This window comes from Equus caballus, chromosome 11 (assembly GCF_041296265.1).
Source record: "Equus caballus isolate H_3958 breed thoroughbred chromosome 11, TB-T2T, whole genome shotgun sequence".
Lineage (NCBI taxonomy): Eukaryota > Metazoa > Chordata > Mammalia > Perissodactyla > Equidae > Equus > Equus caballus.
The window spans coordinates 13,368,657-13,389,827 of NC_091694.1; positions in this window are offsets into that span (position 1 = coordinate 13,368,657).

Below are 21,171 nucleotides of genomic sequence, written 5' to 3' on the forward strand. Positions count from 1 at the left end.
GGGAGAATTCCCTCAATGAGTGGAGAAGAGAGAAGACTAATGAAGAGAGGCAAGTTGTTCTATATAATAAAGATCTGAGGTAGACCAAGAGAGGAAAGAGAGAGAAACCAAAGAGGCTGGGCATCAGGAAAAGAAACTTCGGGAAGTTTGAAATGGAGAAGATAACATTTTTGGCAGCAGCTGCAAACTGAACGATAGACATTGATAGGAGCAGTGATGAGAGAGGGCTTTTTAAAGATGTTTGCTGAAGGGCGTACTCTCTCATGAGGGAACCTTCTGGAGAGGTGGAAATATTCTATATTTTATTTTGGTGGTTGTTACTTGGGTACACGCAGTTACCAAAACTCATCCGACTAAACATCTAAGAGCTGTGCATTTTATTATATGTTAATTATACCTCAATTTTAAGACAATGCATTCCTCCCTCCCTCCTTTATTCCTTCCTTCTTCCCTGTCTTGCTTCGTCCTTCCTTGCTTCCTTCCTGCCTGCCCTGAGTGGAGCAGTCATGGTGGCCTTTGTGAGGATAACAGCCCAGTGTTGTCACAGGATTGGCTATGTACAAGCGATTGAGCAAAGAAGCAAATATGTCGAGGATAATGGGAGTCAGAATTCTTACTGATAAAGAGAAGAAGCAACATGAAAAGAAGGCAAGTTTGAATGAATCCTGTGGTGTGGGACTGGAAGTGGAGATATCAGTACAAATTTTGCATGTATATAGACGGCTACAGAAATAAATATAGATATAAAGATGTGTGCATGTGTATGTGTATATATGTCTGTACGTAAATCTAATTCCTAGCTCTGTCCACTAAGATAGCCTGGGAATGGCAATACACCCGTGGCAATGAGCACACCTAGTGCCTAGATCTTGCTTTCTAAATACAGGTCTCTACTGAAAGACACCAAGTCTCCTTGGAAAATTTGCTGAGTCTAGGACTAGGGCAGGGAAAGCGCAAGATAAGCTTGGAACATGACGTTGTGAAGACAACTCAGGAAATGCTCAGAGAATGATAGGGACAGGTTAAAAGGACACAGAAGTCATTTGAAGGGGCTCTCACTCATTGAATACGGAACAATTTGAATGTCAAAATAACTAATGATAGTAATGAATTATAATTCGTTGACTAAAACAGGAATCAAGAAGTCCACATTGTTTACTGACAGCAGTAAACATATTAACAAATATATGGGAAGATAAGAAAGTTCTTCCTTACAGTAGAATGCCAATCAATACAGTAGGAATACTGTAACCAGAAAATCGCAATTTTTAATCACCATAGAAATATTTAATTCTGGCAAGAAATATCAATAGATGCTAAAACTAGGAGGTGTTATTGGGATGAGAAATGAGATGTTCATATAGCCTTAAAAGTGTCTCCACATAAAATAATTATTGATCACAAAGGAGAAAAAAGGAATTTATAGTGGAGGAACCTGGCAGACACCATCTTAATGAAATAATCAAAATTAATACCACCATTAAAGGGACAAATTGACATTGTCCCTTTTGCATCCCCCAATAGGATGCAATGAGAAGAACACAGCATCTCTTCTGTGATATTCCTGCCAAAAGCATAAGAACACGGGTTGTGTCATGAGAAAGTATCACACAGACCCAAGTTGAAGGACATGATGCACAATGACTGCCCTGTAACCTTCAGAAAGGCCAAGACTGAGGGAGTCGAGTGAGACAGTGGGCGGGTGAACTCTGTGGCCCTCTTGCTCTGAGCACCTGAGGGGATGTTTGGTGAGACTTGAATGGGGTTTCAGGGTAAGGAGGCTCTGGAAGTTTTTTGTTCTGCTCTTGGAAATTTTCTGTATGTTTGAAATTGTTTAAAAATGTAACAACAAAAAAAGAACTTGCGATCTTTTGTAGTTTCCGTGAGAGGACTTTTAATGAGATACTATTCTTAAATTGGACAATATGAGACTTTAGCTTTTATTTACATGACCCTGTAAAAATTGGTGTAGTAGATAGAAATTTCTCAGTTTTAAGTTTATATATATATATATATACACACACACACACACATATTCGAGAGAGAAAGAAGTAGGTGTAGATAGATAGATGGATAGATAGATACACACACACATATACATTTTTTTAATCATTGACATGTCTCTCCTATTTGCCAGATACTGAACTTTGGGAAATGATGCAAAAATAATACTAACAGGAAAATGAAGAAACAACTCAATCAAATTTAGTTAGACAGTTTTTGGAAAGAGTCACATGTGTTTGTGGGTTTTGTTGTGGCTTTTTTCCTTTTGGCTAATAAAATTTTCCCTTGTTTGTATAATTAAATACAAAGATAATGGAAGGTAATGTGCACAATTAATAAACTATAATTCTTATTAGAGTCCTGAGTGCTTTGCCACTTGAATCTGTCTGAGAATTACGAGACAGTCCCAGAATTCTTTCGAAAACACACGTGGGTCTAATGAAAAGCCTTTACAATGCGCCTTAAGATGAGACGCAATCGTTCATCTTCCAGTTGGTGATTTATTGTTCTGAATAACTTTAGCACCATGTGGTTGATCTGTAGTCCAATCTACCCTCCCCCCACATAGTTCAACTCACATTCCAATAACTAACTTATGAGAATAACCAAGGAGCTGGCTGATAATCAATGTGAAATGACATTTTAAAGACATACTTACACTTACCATTGACGTTTAGTTTGGCAAAGCAAATGGACAAACTGTTAAGAAAAAATCCAAGGCATTTTGGTAAATCAAGTGGCCGTTTCGTATTGTTGGGGTTATGCTTACCACTAAGATTAACCAACCCTTGGATTTAATGTTGTACATAGTATGCTACATTTTATTAGCCATGAACAAGAATACGTAGACACTTAGGTTGAAGAATATGTGAAATTTGTTTTACAAGAAACATAGGACCTTGTACTTAAAACTCTTAGTGACTTTATATTTTTTCCTACTCTGTTTTGTAAATTAAACTATAGAGACCCAGATTCAGAGTCCAAGGTTTTGTATTCCTGAAATCACATTGCATCACATGTTCAGAAACTTTCTTGTTTACTTCACAAGCAAAGACTTTGACCATAACATTAAACATTTACCAACGATTTAGAATTTAAAAAAAAAAAAAACAACTTTCAATGTTGTCTCTTTCCAGGTCGAGATTGCACCAATATCCGCCAACAAGCTCCCAGTGGAAAGATGCAAGTGCCTTTGCTCCTGTGAGAGTGAAATCTATCAGGAATAATGCAAGCATTTGCAGAGGGAATAAGGAAACACGTCATAGGGCTTAATGGACGTGATTAAATATGTCAGGACAGGTAGGGTGAACCTAAGTCAGCGCCGAGACATCTTTGTGAGAATTCTGGGATCCCCTCCATGTAAAGAGCTTTTACCTTGAAGAAACTAGTATCTTGGTATACTACAACTTCTATCGTTAGCTAGAGCAGTTCTTCTTAATCTTGGCTGCACGTTATAATCTCCCAGACTGTTTTTATTTAAATAGAAAAATTTAACAGAATTTCTGGGGGTGAGGCCCAGGAATTGGAAATTTTGTAAAGTGCCCAGGTAATTATGATGGCAGTGAGGGTTGAGACCCACTGATTCAGCATGCCAATATTTACCTGTCAGGTTCAACTAGTAGGGTTCCAGCACATACATTCTCTCTCTTGCCAAAGAAAGGCTACTTTCTATCTTGCATGACTCCTTGATCTCTTGTGAGTAATTCCTGGGTTCGATGAATCCCTTCATTTTTTTTTAACAAACATTTACTAAGCCCTTACTGAGCTGTATTATGTAGTTGATCTTGTGATTTCGGAAATAAACAAGATGACTGTTGCCTACAAGGAGTTTACAGTTTACTAGGACTGAGACGCAATGTTACAAATGAAATGATAGGAGAAAGTCTAAGGAATTTATTCTTCTTAGAAGCATCTGTAGAAACCTCACAGAGCATATTTCATTGGGATTATGTCTTAGAGAACCTTGCGTCTAGTGGATCAGAGAGTGAGGCTGGGTGGGGGTGTCATGGTAAGGATAGATCAGGTAGTTGCCAAAGCAAGGAGACATAAAGCAGCATGATGTATTCCAAACAGCTGCAAACTGTTGGGAACATTGAATGCTGAATGTTGCTGGAGCAGAATATTTCAGGTAGGAGTAGTGGGAAATGAGGTTGGAGAGCAGGTAGGACCTAGATGACAAAGGCTCTTATACGCCAGGTTTAGCAGTTTGAACTCATCCTGAAGGCAGTGAAAGGGTGAGATTTGAATTCTGGAAAGGGTATTGGCAGCAGAGTAGAAGATAAACTGGGGTGAGACGGTAGCGTGGGGAGAGAATGAGATTGTAAAAAGAAAAACCGTAGTACATCCCAAACTGAATTCATCTTCCATTCTCACTTTCCAAACCAACCTTGCCTTCTGTGGTATGAATGAGTGGGAGACATTTTTATGAAATGAACAGTGTGAAATGGGCCGCGTGCACACCTGGCCATGATGAACGGGAGCACTTGCTGCTCTCCTGAAGCATGCATTGGAGGGAAGGATTTTATTTCCCAAATCATGGCCTGAGGTGCCAGAGAATGGAGTCCTGGTAAACGGCTAAGGACAGTACTCAGAAACTGGAGAGAATTGTGCTGGGCAGATTCACCAACCCAGATGTTCAGGTTTTTGTTTTGTGTGCATGTGTGAGGAAGATTGGCTCTCAGCTAACATCTGTGCCAATCTTCCTCTATTTTGTATGTGGGACACTGCCACAGCACGGCTGGATGAGTAGTGTGTAGGTCCATACCTGGGATCCAAACCCACGCACCCCAGGCCACCAAAGAGGAGTGCACAAAATTAACCATTATGCCACCGGGCCAGCGCCCTAGATGATCAGCCCCACTAGATGTTCAGGTTTAAAACTGGAATTGGAGAAAAGTGCCCAGACATTGTCGTGATATAGAATCTATGGAGGAGAATGTGAACCAAATAGAAAAAAGGAGCGAAGTGTGTGGACTCCAATAGGGACGGAGGACAAGCCTGCCACCATAGAGGAAGTGTGGTGTCCTGGTTAAGGACAGAGGTTTTCATCATTTGCATTTGAGTCCTGACTCTGCCTCTTACTGGCTGTGGCATCTTGGGCAAAGTAACATTCTCTGGTCAAGTTTTTGTCTCTAAAATGAGAGTGGAAATAAAACCCTACTTCAAATGCTTGTTGTCAGGATAAAATTAGAACGCATGCAGAGTACTTACAAAGTGCTCAGCTTATGTTGAGTGCTTGATGAAACTTAGCTCTCATTAGCATTCTTCCTGTCATTAATATCAATGCCCCAGATGTCTTTCACCAAAGTATTAGAAAGTCCTACACAAAACCATGCAATAGATTTCATTGCAACGATGAATCGGTGCTCATTACCAGAAAACACAGAAGAACAAAAGACAAAAAGAAAGAGCTACATTCCACACCCTATTGCAAAATGTTAGCGGTAGTTATCTCCGGGTGGTGGAATATGGGTATTTTACTTTCTTCATGTTTTTTAATACATCAGATCTTTGTTTTATTTTGTTTTTGTTGATGTTTAAAATCTAATCAATAGATAAGACAGGAAATCTATTTCCACATTTGGGGGAAAAAATAAGATACGCCTGTACGGAAATTCACAAACGCAAAAGTAGGTATGTAATTCGCATACGTTAAATGAGAATTTCTGGGAGGTGCTTAGTCCCCAAAGGGAGCACAATCATAGGACTCCCTTGCCCAGGAACTCATCTTTGTATAGAAAATATGACAAATGTTTCCCCCAAGATTCAGGAGAGTCATCAGTTCACCTGCGTAATGTCTATTGATCACTAGAAACCCCAGCCGGTTCCTCCAGAGTCAGGTTCTCAGCTGGCTCAGTCTCCTCAGCCCTCGTCCAGTCCCGGTGGGTGGGTCTGGTGTCAGTTCCCAACTCCCTCCCTTTTCCTGCTTTACATGAAGTCCGGAGTTAGGGCAAGTTTGGGACAAAAAGGCCATGACACTTTGGAACACAAAGAAGAGAACACTGGGACCTTTCACGCAGGGGTCATACACTATTTAGAAAAACATAGTGTAAGAAATTGAAAGAAAAGATCTGTACGCTCTTACCACTAGAGATTCCAAAGGGGAATGAAGCTTAATGGATGAGGGCCTGAGAATAAAATGCTGAAAATGTGTTCACTAATGATCTTATGTAGAGGAAAATGAGGCAGCCAGAGAAACTGATATGACTTCCCAAAAAGTTCTCTGATGAGCTCAGCTATAAAAAGACCGTGTTGGAAAAAAAAAAGGACGGAAGAAGGGGCACGTTCCACGGAATGAAATCAAACGTAGCGTAAATCAAGTCTGCAAAATGTGAGGAAGTCAGCTGATTAAACTAAGTTCAGAATGGGATAAAGATTGCAAAAGCTGCAAAGCCAAGAAAGGGTGGGATCAGAACAGGAAGAGGAAAAAGAAGTGTTGTACCTCATAAGGAAGATTGTTCATGAATATGGGAATTATGAGTTAATTTTCTGATTATGAAAGTAACATTATATCATTTTAATCAATGCAGAAAACAAAAATCGTATGATATCACCATGTAGAGTTATGTATTTTCAAAAGCAAAGTCAGGATTATATTCAGTGTACAATTTTGTGTTTTGTTTTCATATCATAAGCACTTTCCCAGGTCATTATTTATGTTTTAAAGGCATGCTTTTTATTTTTGTTTATTTTTTTTTTAAAGATTTTATTATTTCCTTTTTCTCCCCAAAGCCCCCTGGTACATAGTTGTATATTCTTCGTTGTGGGTTCTTCTAGTTGTGGTATGTGGGACACTGCCTCAGCGTGGTCTGATGAGCAGTGCCATGTCCACGCCCAGGATTCGAACCAACGAAACGCTGGGCCACCTGCAGCGGAGCGCGCGAACTTAACCACTCGGCCACGCGGCCAGCCCCTAAAGGCATGCTTTTTAAATGTAACTACATAATCCTCCATCATCTATATTTTAACCATCTCCCTACCTTTGAATGTTTAGATGGTATCTTTCACCATTATGAATAACACCACAGTTAAGATTCTTTTACAAAATCTTTGAATAAATTATTTCCTTAGGATCTTATTTCTAGATGCAGAATTATTTGAACAAAGGGTGAAATATTTTTAAGGATCCTGATACATATTGTTTGGTTGCCTTCCAGAAAGTTTAGCCCAATTTATGTTCCAACGTTTTGCTGTTTGAAGGTTCTAAACATAGAATAATGTCAACAACTGACAAAGAGGGAGCTTGATTATTTAATTTTTACTTTTCTTCTGGCTTATCTAGCAACAAAAGTTATACTCACACTGAAAAAGGTAAAATGGCCATCATGAATATGGAATTGAAGCTTCACTAGAAAATAATACAAGCAACTAGCTATCCAAAACACATTTCAGAGCTGTCAACCCAAGAAAATATATCCTAAGTTGCAAGAACCTGTCATTTTGACCTCAACATCACTGTCATCAACCTTTACAATACAGGATGGTAAGGCAGACAACATAACATGAATATTTTATTTAAAAACATGTGTACATGAACTAACAGAAAGAGAACTCAAGAATACAATCTCATTTACAATCACAACAAGAAGAGTAACGTATCTAGGAAAAAATTTAACCAAGGAGGTGAAAGACCTATACAATGAAAACTATAAGACATTATTGAAAGAAATCAATGATGACATAAAGAAATGGAAAGATAGTCCACACACATGGATTGAAAGAGCAAATATAGTTAAAATGTCCATACTATCAAAGCAATCTACAGATTTAATGCAATCTCAATCAGAATCCCAATGACATTCTTCATAGAAAGGAACAAAGAATCCTAAAATTCACATGGGGCAACAAGAGACCACGAACAGCTAAAGCAATCCTGAGAAAAAAGAATAAAGTTGGAGACAACACAATCCCTGACTTCAAAATATACTGCAAAGCTATAGTAATCAAAACAGTGTAGTACTGGTATGAAAACAGGTGCACAGATCAATGGAACAGAATTGAAAGCCCAGAAATAAAACCACACATCTATGGACAGCTAATCTTCAACAAAGGAGCTAAGAAAATACAATGGAGAAAGGAAATTCTCTTCAATAAATGGTGTTGGGAAAACTGGGCAGCCACATGCAAAAGAATGAAGGTATCTTTCACAATATACAAAAATTAACTCAAAATGGATAAAAGACTTGAAGGTAAGACCTGAAACCATAAAACTCCTAGAATAAAATATAGGTAGTACACTCTTTGACATCGGTCTTAGAAGGATCTTTTCAAATACCGTGTCTACTCAGACAAGGGAAACAGAAGGAAAAATAAACAAGTGGGACTTCATCAGACTAAAAAGCTTCTGCCAGGCAAAGGAAACCGGGAACGAAGTGAAAAGACAATCCACCAACTGGGATAAAATATTTGCAAATCATATATCTGACAAAGCGTTAATCTCCAAAATATATAAAGAACTCACACAACTAAACAACAACAACAACAAAAACACAATCAAAAAATGGGCAGAGGATATGAACAGACATTTTTCCAAAGATATACAGATGGCCAACAGATACACGAAAATATGTTCAACATCACTAATCTTCAGGGAAATGCAAACCAAAACTATACTAAGATATCACCTTACACCTATTAGAATGGCTATATTCACCAAGACAAAAAATAATAAATGTTGGAGAGGATGTGGGGAAAGGGAACCCTCATACACTGCTGATGGGAATGCAAACTGGTGCAGCCACTATGGAAAACAGTGTAAAGATTTCTCAAAAATTCAAAAGTAGAAATGCCACACAACCCAGCTACCCCGCTACTAGATATTTATCCAAAGAACTTGAAATCAACAACTCAAGGAGACTTATGCACCCTTATGTTCGTTGCAGCTTTATTCACTACAGCCAAGACATGGAAGTAACATGTGATCATCAACTGATGATTGGATAAAGAAGATGTGGTGTATATATATACAATGGAATACTACTCAGCCATAAAAAAGATGAAATCGTCCCATTCGCACAACATGGATGGACCTGTTGTGTTATGCTAAGCGAAATAAGCCAGACAGAGAAAGACAAACACCGTATGATTTCACTCATTTGTGGAAGATAAACTAACACATGGACAAAGTGAAGAGATTAGTGGTTACTAGATGGGAAGGGGGTTGGAGGGAGGGCAAAAGTGGCGAAGGGGCACATTTATATGGTCACTGACAAATAAGAACGTACAACTGAAATTTCACAATGTTATAAACTATTATGACCTCAATAAAAAAATATGTATACAACATTGTGATACTGTAAGGAATATATATAGAAAAATGGTGGAAGTTAACGCACCAAAATATGAAGAGTATTTCAGTTAGGAGGAAATTTTTTTCTTGCTTTCTCTATTTCCAAATTTTATGTAATGTATTTCTATCACTTTATGATGGGAGAAAAAAGGAATTTTTAAAAATGATAAACAAGAGAGATGCCTGAAGACACAGAAGGAAAAGCAATAGATTGTGAAAACCAAGTTATCAGTAATTTTGACATAAATCCACAGCCCAATGGCATGAATTGTTGAACATGATGGTTTATGAGCATTTAGTGAACGGGAAATGATCACTAAAATGCAACATGGGCTCTCTTTGAAGAGGTTGCAACAAATTATGCCCAATGCTGTTTTTGACCTAGTTATTAGGTTACTAGATGAGAGGAAGTGCTTTAGCTGTAATGTGTGTCTCCATTTTAGCAAAGTAGCTGATGAGTTAATTTTTGCTAGTATCCTTGCGAGTGAGACGCTGAAACGTGGATTGGACTATAGTTCTACTGGTTGACTTAGCAGCTACTTTCACAAACTGTATGTGAAAAGTTCTGCTCAGCAGCTCTAATGTGAAACAAACAAACCCCACAGGGTTTGATTAGCTATAGGTCTAGATTGCACGAAAGCAAAAGAGGGCTTGGAGAATGGCTCACTATTTTTAAGAGAGTAGAGACATGACTATCTCCCATTGCTTTTTTGTTTAAATTTGAATCTTTAAATTTAAAGTGAGTATGGACACCCGACAATGTTGATTTATATAGACCCCTCATGAAGCTCATACATCTTAAGAAACATTCTTCAAACAGCTCATTATATGAACATGCACAAATACGTCAAGGACCTTTACAGACAACTTCTCTTCCCTTCCTAGGTGAAAATAAATCCAGCTGATTATTTAACCTGTCAAGGGTATTCATGACTTTCCCTTTGTTTCTACCTGTTCTTATATTAGCTTTCTTCAACATAGTGTGCTCCCCTTCACATAGTTGCTCTGCTCCAAAATCTTCGCATTTATCTACTAATATTCTAGAGCTAAAAATCCTCACACTGCCTGTAAGAATACACTCCTCTACCCACTCAGTCCATTATTTGAAAAGCTGATAATTTAGAAAAACTTTTAAGAAGAAAACTATAGAATTCTGTCGCCAGTCCTATTCTTTTCAGTATTTTCAACAAATTGGACGAAGACTAAAAAAACTTCTATAAATTTTCAGATGTTGCACAGCTGAGAGAATGCAGACAGAGTTGATCACAAAAAGCTTAGCGTATCAGCCCGAAACCACAGGATAAATTTCTCAAGATTGATGTCAATCTCAGCACGTAGACTGATTAAGTAGGGGACGGAGCAGTTCCAGCCTGAAGGAGTTCCAGATGTTCTCACTGGCCACAAGTTTAACCTGACCCAGTAGCGACGTGGCTGAAATGTAATCGAATTAGCCTGTGTTCAAAGACAGAGAGAGCTCCAATCTTAGACACAATTGCTTCTTTGTCTTGTGCTGGTCAGACCAAAATTTGGCAGCTCTTAAGGAGCACATTGAAAAGCCAGACCTCTCTGAAAGACAACGAAAAGTCTGAAGGTCATGTGATAGGATAATAATTCAAAGAATCATGGAGGTTTACCCTAGAGACCCTAGAGACAAGGAGACTTAGAAAGCTGTCTCCAAAAAACTAAAAACCAAAAAAAAGTAAGTGAAAAAAAGCACAAAAAAACAAACAAAAAGCTGTCTCCAAATATTTCAAGAACCATTATGTGGAAGAAGTTTTAAACATGTTTTGAGATCTTCCTGTAGGCAGAACTTGGATTAATGAGTAGCATTTAAAAGGAAGAAGGATTCAATTTGTGAAAGGAACATTTAGTAAAGATTTTCAGCAATGGAATGGGTTTCTGTAAGAAGTGATGAGTGTCCTGTCATTGGTAACATTGAGGTTCTGGGCCCTTGCAGTTCAACTGAGTGATCATCCCAAAGAATAATCAGGACACTCTTCTGCTTAGACACTCCATGGCTCCCCATTAAAATTAGAACAAAATGCAAACTTCTCACCATGGTCTGCAGGGCCCCCCATGATCTGGCCCTTGTCAACCTGTATCCTCAGCTCTCTCTCCCTTCCTGATTTTTTCCATTTATTCATTATTCTATGACACAAATAGATGAAAGGTCAAGTGGTAAGTGCTATGAGGAATAATAAACAAGGTAAAATGAATGGTGAGTGACGGAAGGAAGTGCTACTTTAAATAGGACAATCAGGGCAGGCTTCTCTGAGGAGGTGACATTAGAACAGCAGCCTGATGTAAGAGAAGGAATGAGGCCCATGGATCCCTGAGAAAGCATCAAGGAAAAAGCTCCAGGTCTGGAGGGTGATGGGCGTGTCCAAGGAAGAGGCCAGTGAAGCTGGAGGGCAATGAGCAAGGAGTGAGAGAGGTTGGAAATGAGGTAGAGAGGGAACAGTGTGTTGAGGGCAGCAGCTCTTGTGGGGCTTCTCAGCTGGGCTCAGGACGTGAGTTTCACTGAGCAATATGGGAAGACCCAGAAGGTTCAGAGAGGAGAAGTGATGTAGTCTGAGTGATATTTTAAAAGGACCCCTCTGGTGGCTGTGTGAGGAATATTCTGCAGGTGAACAGAGGCAGAATCACAGAGACCAATAAGCTGGGCTCTCAAGAAGCAGTCTCTGAGACAGAGTTTAGGGTGCAAGAGGTTTATCAGGAACAGGAACCAACACTTGTGGAGGAAGGGGAGGAAGCAAGATTGGCAGAGAGAAAAGTGAACTGAAATTCGAACCCAGCAAGCCTTGGGCAACCCAGTGGGGAGCTCTGGAGCAAGTACTGCCTGTCAGAGTGTCCCAAAAGAGCTGGGCCTTTACATTCCCTTCTTGCTCAGAGACAGGATGCAGGTCGCCCAAGAAGGGCATGACCTCAGGAAGGCAGCTCTCTGCGGCAGAGGCAGACCCCAAAGGAGCTGACAGTGGGAGGCTGTGTGATGGCCACATTCCCCACAGGTGGGCAGCAAGTCCTTCCCTGAAGGTGGATTTTAGTGGCACATCTCTGTGACTACCACACGGGTGGATGCAGAGACTGCTAGAGTTTCTCCTTTATTCATTTTAGTCTAAGAACATCCCCAAGTTTTACCAGAGCCAATCGCTACTCAGCTGGATACTACATTTCCCAGCCTGCCTTGTAGCTAGGTGTGGTCATGTGACCACATCCTGACCAATGAGATGTGAGCAGAAGTGATATGTTCTACTTCAAGGTTGCATCCTTAAAAAGGAAGCCACCTGACCCTGCACACACATTCTCTGTCTTTTTCCCTCCCTTGATGTGGGATGGAATAGAAGGAGTGATCATGAGCCCGCTTCAACCATGAAGCAAAGAACAAGACCTTAAGGAATGCTGGAGACGCAAGATAGAAAGAATCTGGTTCCCTGGATGACCTCACAGCATAGGGCCTTCTACTTCTTGGCTAGAGAGAAATAAACAGCTGCCTTATTTGAATCACCATAATTTTACTTCAGCATCTTGGCTAGGATGATATTTGTGTCAGCACCTTAGCCAACACTGTAACTACCACTGAGGCCGTTGCAACAAGTCCATGTTTGCACGAAGATGGTAGTCATGAAAGTGGTGGACAGTGATCAGATTCAATTTCATTTGGAAGAAATAGTCATTGTGATTTGCTGATGGATGCGATGTGAGATTCCAGAAAAAGAGAAGAGTCAAGAATGACCCAAACTATAGGCTTCAGCAATTGGAGAAAGAGATGCCATTTATTGAAATGGGGAGACTGCAAAGGAGCTGACTTCGAGGTTGGTTCATGGAACAAAAAGTTCAGTTTTTTACCTGGTAGATTTGGGATACCTGCTAGAGCCAAGTTGGAAATAAAAATGTGGAGTTGAAGAGATAGGTATAGGCTGGAGAGATGAATCTGGGAGAATACAGATGGTATATAAATCCACAGTCTTGTTTCTTTCCCTGAAACATGCCAGAATGCTCCTGTCCTCAGGATATATGGAAAGCACTTCTCACATGAGGGTCTAATGGCCTCCTTCAGGGGAAGGTCAGAAGTCCTTCCTACACAAGCCATTTGTCAAATTCCTTCAGCTTAAAATGTTCAAAATATTCAATCTGTCATATTTTGGGGTAGGGTGTCCTGAACCCTGTCACTGCAATGCTTTTCTTTCCTACCCGTGTGAAACCCAGGAAGAGGACAAAGGAGATTACCTTCATGGAAACCAACTTGCGCTGCTTTGTTTTCAAAGGAGACACGCTCTGCTTCCATTGTCCCGTTGACGCTCCTAGAGGGCAGATTCCCCCAGCCTGAGCAACCACCTTTGAGGAAGAACGCTGCTGGAGAAGGACGTCAGACTCCGTCAACTGAGGGTAGCACAGTCGGCTGCTGGTCTGATTTGGCCTCTCTGGTTTAGCCAACGTCACTCCAAACTAGCCCCATCGCTCTCCTAGTTGGAGGTGGACAGAAAAAGGAAAAAGAGATGAAAAGGAAAGGAAAGGGATCTGTATATTCATCATTCTTCATCTCCAGTGTACATGTGAATTTTCACTTAGGAGAAAGCTGGATGTGTGGAATTTCCAAATATAAGAAGTTCAGATGTTCATACTTTCCCTGGGAATGTTAAAAACTGTTGTACCATTATTACAATCTACATACACATGTTAAAAATTATTCCTACAGGGCTGGCCCGGTGGTGCAGCAGTTAGGTGTGCACATTCCATTTCAGCAGCCTGGGGTTCGCCGGTTCGGATCCTGGATGCGGACATGGCACCACTTAGCAAGCTATGCTGTGGTAGGCATCCCACATATAAAGTGGAGGAAGATAGGCACGGATGTTAGCTCAGGACCAGTCCTCCTCAGCAAAAAGAGGAGGATTGGCAGCAGATTTTAGCTCAGGGCTAATCTTCCTCAAAAAAACCCCAAAAATTATTCCTACAGTATAAAATGTAATTAGTGAGAAGTCAGTTACCTTCTCATCTTGGCCCACCCTGGTTTTCCTCCTTAAAGTCAAGTCAATCACTGTTACTACTTTCTTGGGTATCCTTCTATATACTTTTTTTTTTTTCTGGTGAGAAAGATTGGCCCTGAGCTAGCACCTGTTGCCAATCTCCCTCTTTTTGTTTGAGGAAGATTGCCCTGAGCTAACATCTGTGCCAATCTTCCTCTATTTTTTGAATGTGGGACGCTGCCATAGCTTGGCTTGATGAGTGGTATATAGATCTGCACCTGGGATCTGGACCAGCAAACACTGGGCCACAGAAGCAGAGCTTCTGCACCTAACCACTATGCCACTGGGCCAGGCCCTGTTGGGTATCCTTCTAAAGATACTCTACGCTATTTACTTATTCTATGATATTCTACTTACACCAATGTGAGTATATTATATACTCTGTTCTAGATTATGTTTATTTCACTTAACAATACGTCTTGGAGATCATCCTGTATCTGCACACATGGATTGGCCTTATTTCCCAAACAGTTGCACGGCATACTCATTGCGTGGGTATATCATAATTTGTTTAGCTAGTACCCTCATGATGGAAATTTAGCTTGTTTCCAGTCATCTGCTATTACAAACAGCGCTGCTAGGAATATCCTTATACACATTCCTTTGAGTACATGTTTGAATAAATCCATAAGATGAATTCATAAAAGTGGAATCACCAAACCAAGGGTGTGTGCATTTTAAATGTTGATAGATGTCCTCAAATTGCCTGGATTGGAATTTGGCAGAGATTCTGGAATGGCCTTTCCTTGAGATTGCAGCAATTTCACAGCTACCAATAACATCTAAGAGAAACACTGGCTATTTAACTCATATCTCTTTGGACATTTCCTTCGATGAACACCAGATGGCAGAACAGACCCTAATGTGTCTGCCATGGGTGACTTGAAGATGAGCTGAAAAGACTTGAAATCTCATTTTGGTTATGTAGATTCAGTAGACGAATTTGGCGAACCAGTTGCACATTAAGGAATCTCTATAGATAGAGATGTTTCAATTCATCAGTAATAGCAGATGGGAGCCTGTGCCTTTTTTTTCTTTTACTTGAAAGAACACTAAAAAGATCCTCATCTTTTGCTCCATAATTCTTCCCCATTACCCAAACGCTACCTTTCTCCAGCTGAATGGAAAATGTGTGAATGGGAGCGAGAGCACAAGTTAGCAATAATCACTCTGGGATTTGCATTTATGTGTGAAAGTGACTTATTTAGTTCATGTTGCTGCAACAAGGAAATGTATGAACATATGTAAGTCACATAAGAATATTTCTTCAAGCAAATAGAAATGAATAATTAAAGTTGATGTATTTACTATGATAAGGCTTCCATTTGGCAGAACACCAGCAAACCAATTTCACAGCAGAAAAACAATATTTTTTTTCCTGGAGAGTGTGTCATTTGAACAGAATAAATCCAATTAGAGTTGTACCTGCTTTGCAACTTATAAGTATATACTTCTAGATGTGAGTTTAGATAGCTGCTCCAACCACAGCCCACAGCCCACAGCCCACATATAGCCAGCAGAGAAAGTATTCGTTAACTTGTACATACACGCCTGCAAAATGCTTTCTAGTCTGCAAGGGAATATATTTTTAAACCAATCCATCGTTTTCCTAAAAGGTAAACAGGTGGGAAGTTAATCAAATTGGTCTCCTGAGCTACCTGTACAAGATGAATATTTACTACCTATTACAGAGTCTACTGTTGCTCAGCCTGAGCAGATGACAGAGGTCTTATTTGTAAACTATCTAAAGACAAAGTGTACCTAATTTTAGAGGCAAAAATCATCTCGTTACTCCAGTTCCTTGGGACACTAAAAGTCTTGAAGCTGAACAGGAAGGGACCCCGCCTCAAAGAGAGAAAAACTAAGATTTATGAAGACCCATTAAATGCTAGATCTTTTCCAACTGCTGTCTCATTTAATGTTGATTACAACTTTATGAGGCAGAAGTTATATCTGTTCTAGATGAGGAAATCATGGCTCAGAGAAGTTCAATGACTTCCCCAAATTAATACAATTACTGAGTGGCCAAGCAGGAGTGGGACCAGTCTTTCTCCTAGACCAGTTCTCGGTTCTCAGTGGGTGGCCCCCAGAGCTGTAGCATCAGCATCACCAGTATAACTGGAAATTTCTTCCAAAGGCAAATTCTCAGGGGGCAATCTATTCCTTCTGAATCAGAAACTCTGGAGGGGGCGCCCAGCAATCTGTATTTTAATAAGCCCTCCAGGGGATTCTGATGCAAGTCCGAGTATAAAAACCACTGTCCTAGAGTCATTCTCCTTCCGCAACATCATGATGCATGGGAGCGATGCACAGGAGGGGGAACTAGTGTTCATCGAGGCACCATCATGAGCCAAACACTACGATAGATGTGTCACATCTTCCTTCTTTTACTCTTCACAACGGCCACGCAAGTTAGGTATTATTTTTATTTTACACTGAAGAAACCAAAGCTGAGGATGATAAGGTCATTTGTTGAAGCCCCCAGTACAAGTAAGAGTCAGAGGGGCAATTTATACCTGGCTCTATCTGATTCTACAGCCTAGGTTTCTTCCATAATCCACTAGAAAGTTCTATTCTAACAGCGATATTGTTCTGCTAAAGTGTTTGTCTAGCGGAGGATGATAAGGTCATTTGTTGAAGCTCCCAGTACCAGTAAGAGTCAAAGAGGCTTCACACACAACTGTAACCAGCTTGATTGTGTAGTTTCCCAGCCTAAATCTAGATCAAAGACAATGAGTGAGAGGATGCTGCTAAAAGCATATTAAAAGGAGCCAAAAATAACAAAGGGACAGGGGAATAGTCTGGAAGGAGATAGTAAAAACTATTAAAAAGTGAATAACCTTTTAAAAAGATTTAAGACTGTATCACTTTATAATCAGAAAAAGCAATAAAGGTTAGTTACAAAGAGTTAAATGTCTGGGGCTATTTTGTATAAGGGTTAACACTACAACATTTCTTGAACCTGTCACTGTAATAATGGGTATTATAATGCTGGATTAGCCATTGAAAATAGGTTGAGTTTTCCATATAACAATGTATGAAATGCATTTCAGAAAGATCTGCACGAGAAACAGTTAAAATGAAAAATGCTTGGGCTCTGGAGGCACAAGATATGGGTCACCTGTGCAATTCTTCCATACAGACTTTTGCATTCCTCAAGGCCACTATTGCCTCAAATCAAGTTGGCCTTGGACTCCTCAAGCTGCCTCTCCTGTTGTCTCATTTTTATTGTGAAAGGACCCCTTGTTGTACCCATCCCTAGACTTCAACCTGGAGAGACTGAGGTACGGACCCAGCTCCAATTACCTGGAAAAGGGCTGAAGCTCAGATTTAAGTTACTAAGGCTCCTGAAATAACAGATAAGAATCCTGGAGGAGTTGACCCCTCCGTTTATCCTTCTGACACAATAAAAAAGGCCCCACGAGACTGCTCCAGAAGAGACTTTCAAATACCTTCTAATCCGTTGTTGCCACCATGAGATTGGTCACCATCAGAGATTCTTTTTTTTTTTGGCAACATTCCTAACCAAGATTTTTTTGCTCACTGAGTCATATCAGACTTTGATAGTTACAAATAAAAGATGCACTAGCAGACCACATATCAGAATCTTGAATGTCCAGGAGAAATAGGTCAAAGAGGTTTACAGAGAATCCAGGAAATTGGCAAAAAAGAACAGGTCAGCAGGCCTGCATGAGGGTTCTGCCCCACGAGCATCCTTCAGCACATGCTCCAAGTGCCCAGCCAATGGGAAGGCACAGCTGCTAACAAGATCATGATAATTCAGAGCTCCCACTGGGTCTTGCCTGGGTAGTCAATGAAGTCTCACCAGGGGAAAGAAAAGAATGTTCCCCTCTGAATCACTCATCAGGCTGGACTCATTACTGGCTTCTCTATCGTTGGACAAAAGCAACAGGACAGCAATTTAGGGATGGCTGATTTAAAGCACATCAGAGTGCAGTCACTGAGCAGATACAGCGGCACCAAATTCAAGGGAACACCTTAAGTGACTCCTACCAGCAATGTGGGTTTCAATCAGCACCATCTGAACGAGCCTCATAAAAAGTGCAGATCATAAAGCCACAGCATTTTCCACAAGCTCTCACAAGTGGTGGAATATCTGAGGAACTGGGCTAACACGTAGGGTGGGGTGGAAAAACAGCAGTAGAAGAGACAGCCACACCGGAGTCCAGCTCAACTCCGGGTCCAGAAGTCCCTCTGCCTCTCCTCCCAGCTTCAGCTCTGCTAGCAACTCCTTTTCTTCAGTCTGCTTATCAATATTGGTGCACAGTTCCTACTATGTGCCAGGCACTCTGCTAAGTGCGTTCCATACTTTACCTTATGTAATGCTCACAATTCTATGACATAAGCACTATTATTTTCCCCTTCCCCAGATGCAGAAACTGAGGCTCCCCGAGGTTAAGTATCTTTCCCAAGATCATGCAGCTGTTATGACATAGAACTGGAATTCAGACTCCAGAACCTGCCCTCTGAACCCACTCGCCCTTGCAAATCGAAGTGCGGTCCCCAGAGCAGGGATATCAGCAGCCATGGTAGGTATCAGTAATCACCTGGGAGCTTGTTAGAAATGCAGAATCTCCAGTCCCTCCACCACACCCAACACTGAATGAGATCCCCCACCCCCGCCCCCAGTGATTCATATACTTATTGATTCTAGAGAGGGACCAGCTTGCCTTATGCTTATCCTACTGCTGTACCTCTCTTCCTTTTCTATTCCCAGTCCATGTGCATACCCTGGGGACAGATGGGGACCAGGGAGTGCTGGAGGGAGAGATGGGAATGGGGCAGAAGTTCAGCTAGAGGACGAGGCTAAGGAGCCCTGAGCAGTAGGGTCTGAAGGGTTGCCGCGCTGGTCCCATTACTTCTGTAGACACGGAAATGACTTTTATTACTACTTCCCAGGCCTGGCAGTGTTTCATGATGTTGATGGGCTTAAGCATTCTAACGTTTCTCTTCCATGCTTGAATAATTACCAAGACACAACCGCCTCCCACTGACCTCTGTTTCTCAGAGACTTTTAACGATCTTTAGAGCCTGTTTCAGTGCAGACTTGGTCCCTTTAATAAATGAGTTGGAACTTAAACTCCAGCTGAGAATGATTATCCAGGCCTAGAATAAAACAGAGCTAGTGCTGGGGTGGGGTTAGCTGTCATCTAGGCCGGCAGCTCTTAACCCTGGGGTGCATCCCAGGCCTCCAAGCCTCTTCTGAAACATACCCCTGAGTCCTCTCCAGATTCAATGAATCAGAATCTCCAGAGGGAGGTCTAGGAATCTTTTTTTAGAAAAAGCTTTTCAGGGGGCTGGCCCCGTGGTCGAGTGGTTAAGTTCGCGCTCCGCTGCAGGCAGTCCAGTGTTTCGTTGGTTCGAATCCTGGGTGCGGACATGGCACTGCTCATCAAACCACGCTGAGGCAGCGTCCCACATGCCACAACTAGAAGGACCCACAACGAAGAATATACAACTATCTACCAGGGGGCTTTGGGGAGGAAAAGGAAAAAAATAAAATCTTTAAAAAAAAAAAAAAAGCTTTTCAGGTGATTCTGGAATAATCTCAGGAGTAGCAATTGAAAACAGTTATGTCTATTCCAACTCCTCCCCTCTTCCAACCAAAATCCTGGGGACCAAGAGAAATCAACCTCTTTGGCATTTGGTACAGCCCATGTTTGGTCACCTCCAGAGACAAGTAACTCACTACCTAGTGAGACGGCCACCTTTTATTTTGAGTCAGCTCCAATGACAGGAAGTTCTTTTCAGCCTCCGAGGTTGGAATATGCTTCTCTGAAACTTCCACCAATGGTCTCGTTTCTATGCTCTGTGACCAAGCAAAATATGCTGGATTCCTCTTCCACCTCCTAGCCCTTCTAATACTTGGAGGAAAGTGGGAAATGTAAAGAGCATGGTTTTAGGAATCTGTTGGGACCGGCTTCAAACTGCAGCTTTGATACATACTACAACTTGGTGAACCTTGACATCATTACTAAATGAAATAAACCAGACACAGAAGGACAAATATTGTATGATCTCCCTTAATGAGGTACCTAGAACAGATCAGTTCATAGAAACAGAAAGTTTCTGTTACTAATAGCGGTTACTAGGGGGTGGGGGAGGCAGAATGGGGAGTTAGCATTTAATGGGGACAGAATTTCTGTTTGGGATGATGAAAAGGTTTTGGAAATAGATAGCTGTGATGGTTACACAATGTTGTGAATGTACTTAACACCAATGAATCTTACACTTAAAAATGGATAAAATGGTAAATTTCATGCTTTGTATGTTTCACCACATAACAAATTAAAATTTTTCTTTTAATTACAGCTCTGTCATTTACTAGCTGTGTCAGTTCTCTGAGCTATGGTTTCGTCATCTGTAAAATGGGTATAAAAATATCTACCGTGCATGTTGTCAGAGGGTCTGATAGCTTTAGTTACAGAAAGTATCCAGCACCGTATTTGCCTTTTCAGACTTGGAGAGTAGAAATGTTTATACGTGATGAGTGATGAAAAATGTGGGTTTGTAATAGCTGGTGATATTAACATTGAAATCAAAATGAGCAGTCAGAGAAGGCAGAATTGATGCTTTAAGAAATCAGAATACAAATGAGTTTTAAGACAAAACATCGGACTCCAAGGGCATTTCGTTTCAGCTTTTAGTGGGCAGTTGAACTGTGGACCTAGATTCCTCCCAGGGGCTCCCGGCTGGTCCTCTTCTGTGGTTTGGAAGTGGGCAGTTTGAGAAGCTCTGGCCAAGATAATGGTTTCCAAATCTGGCTGCACTTCAGGACGTCCAGGGAAGATTATGAAACATACACATGCTGGCCCTCTCCTCGGAGCCTCTGAT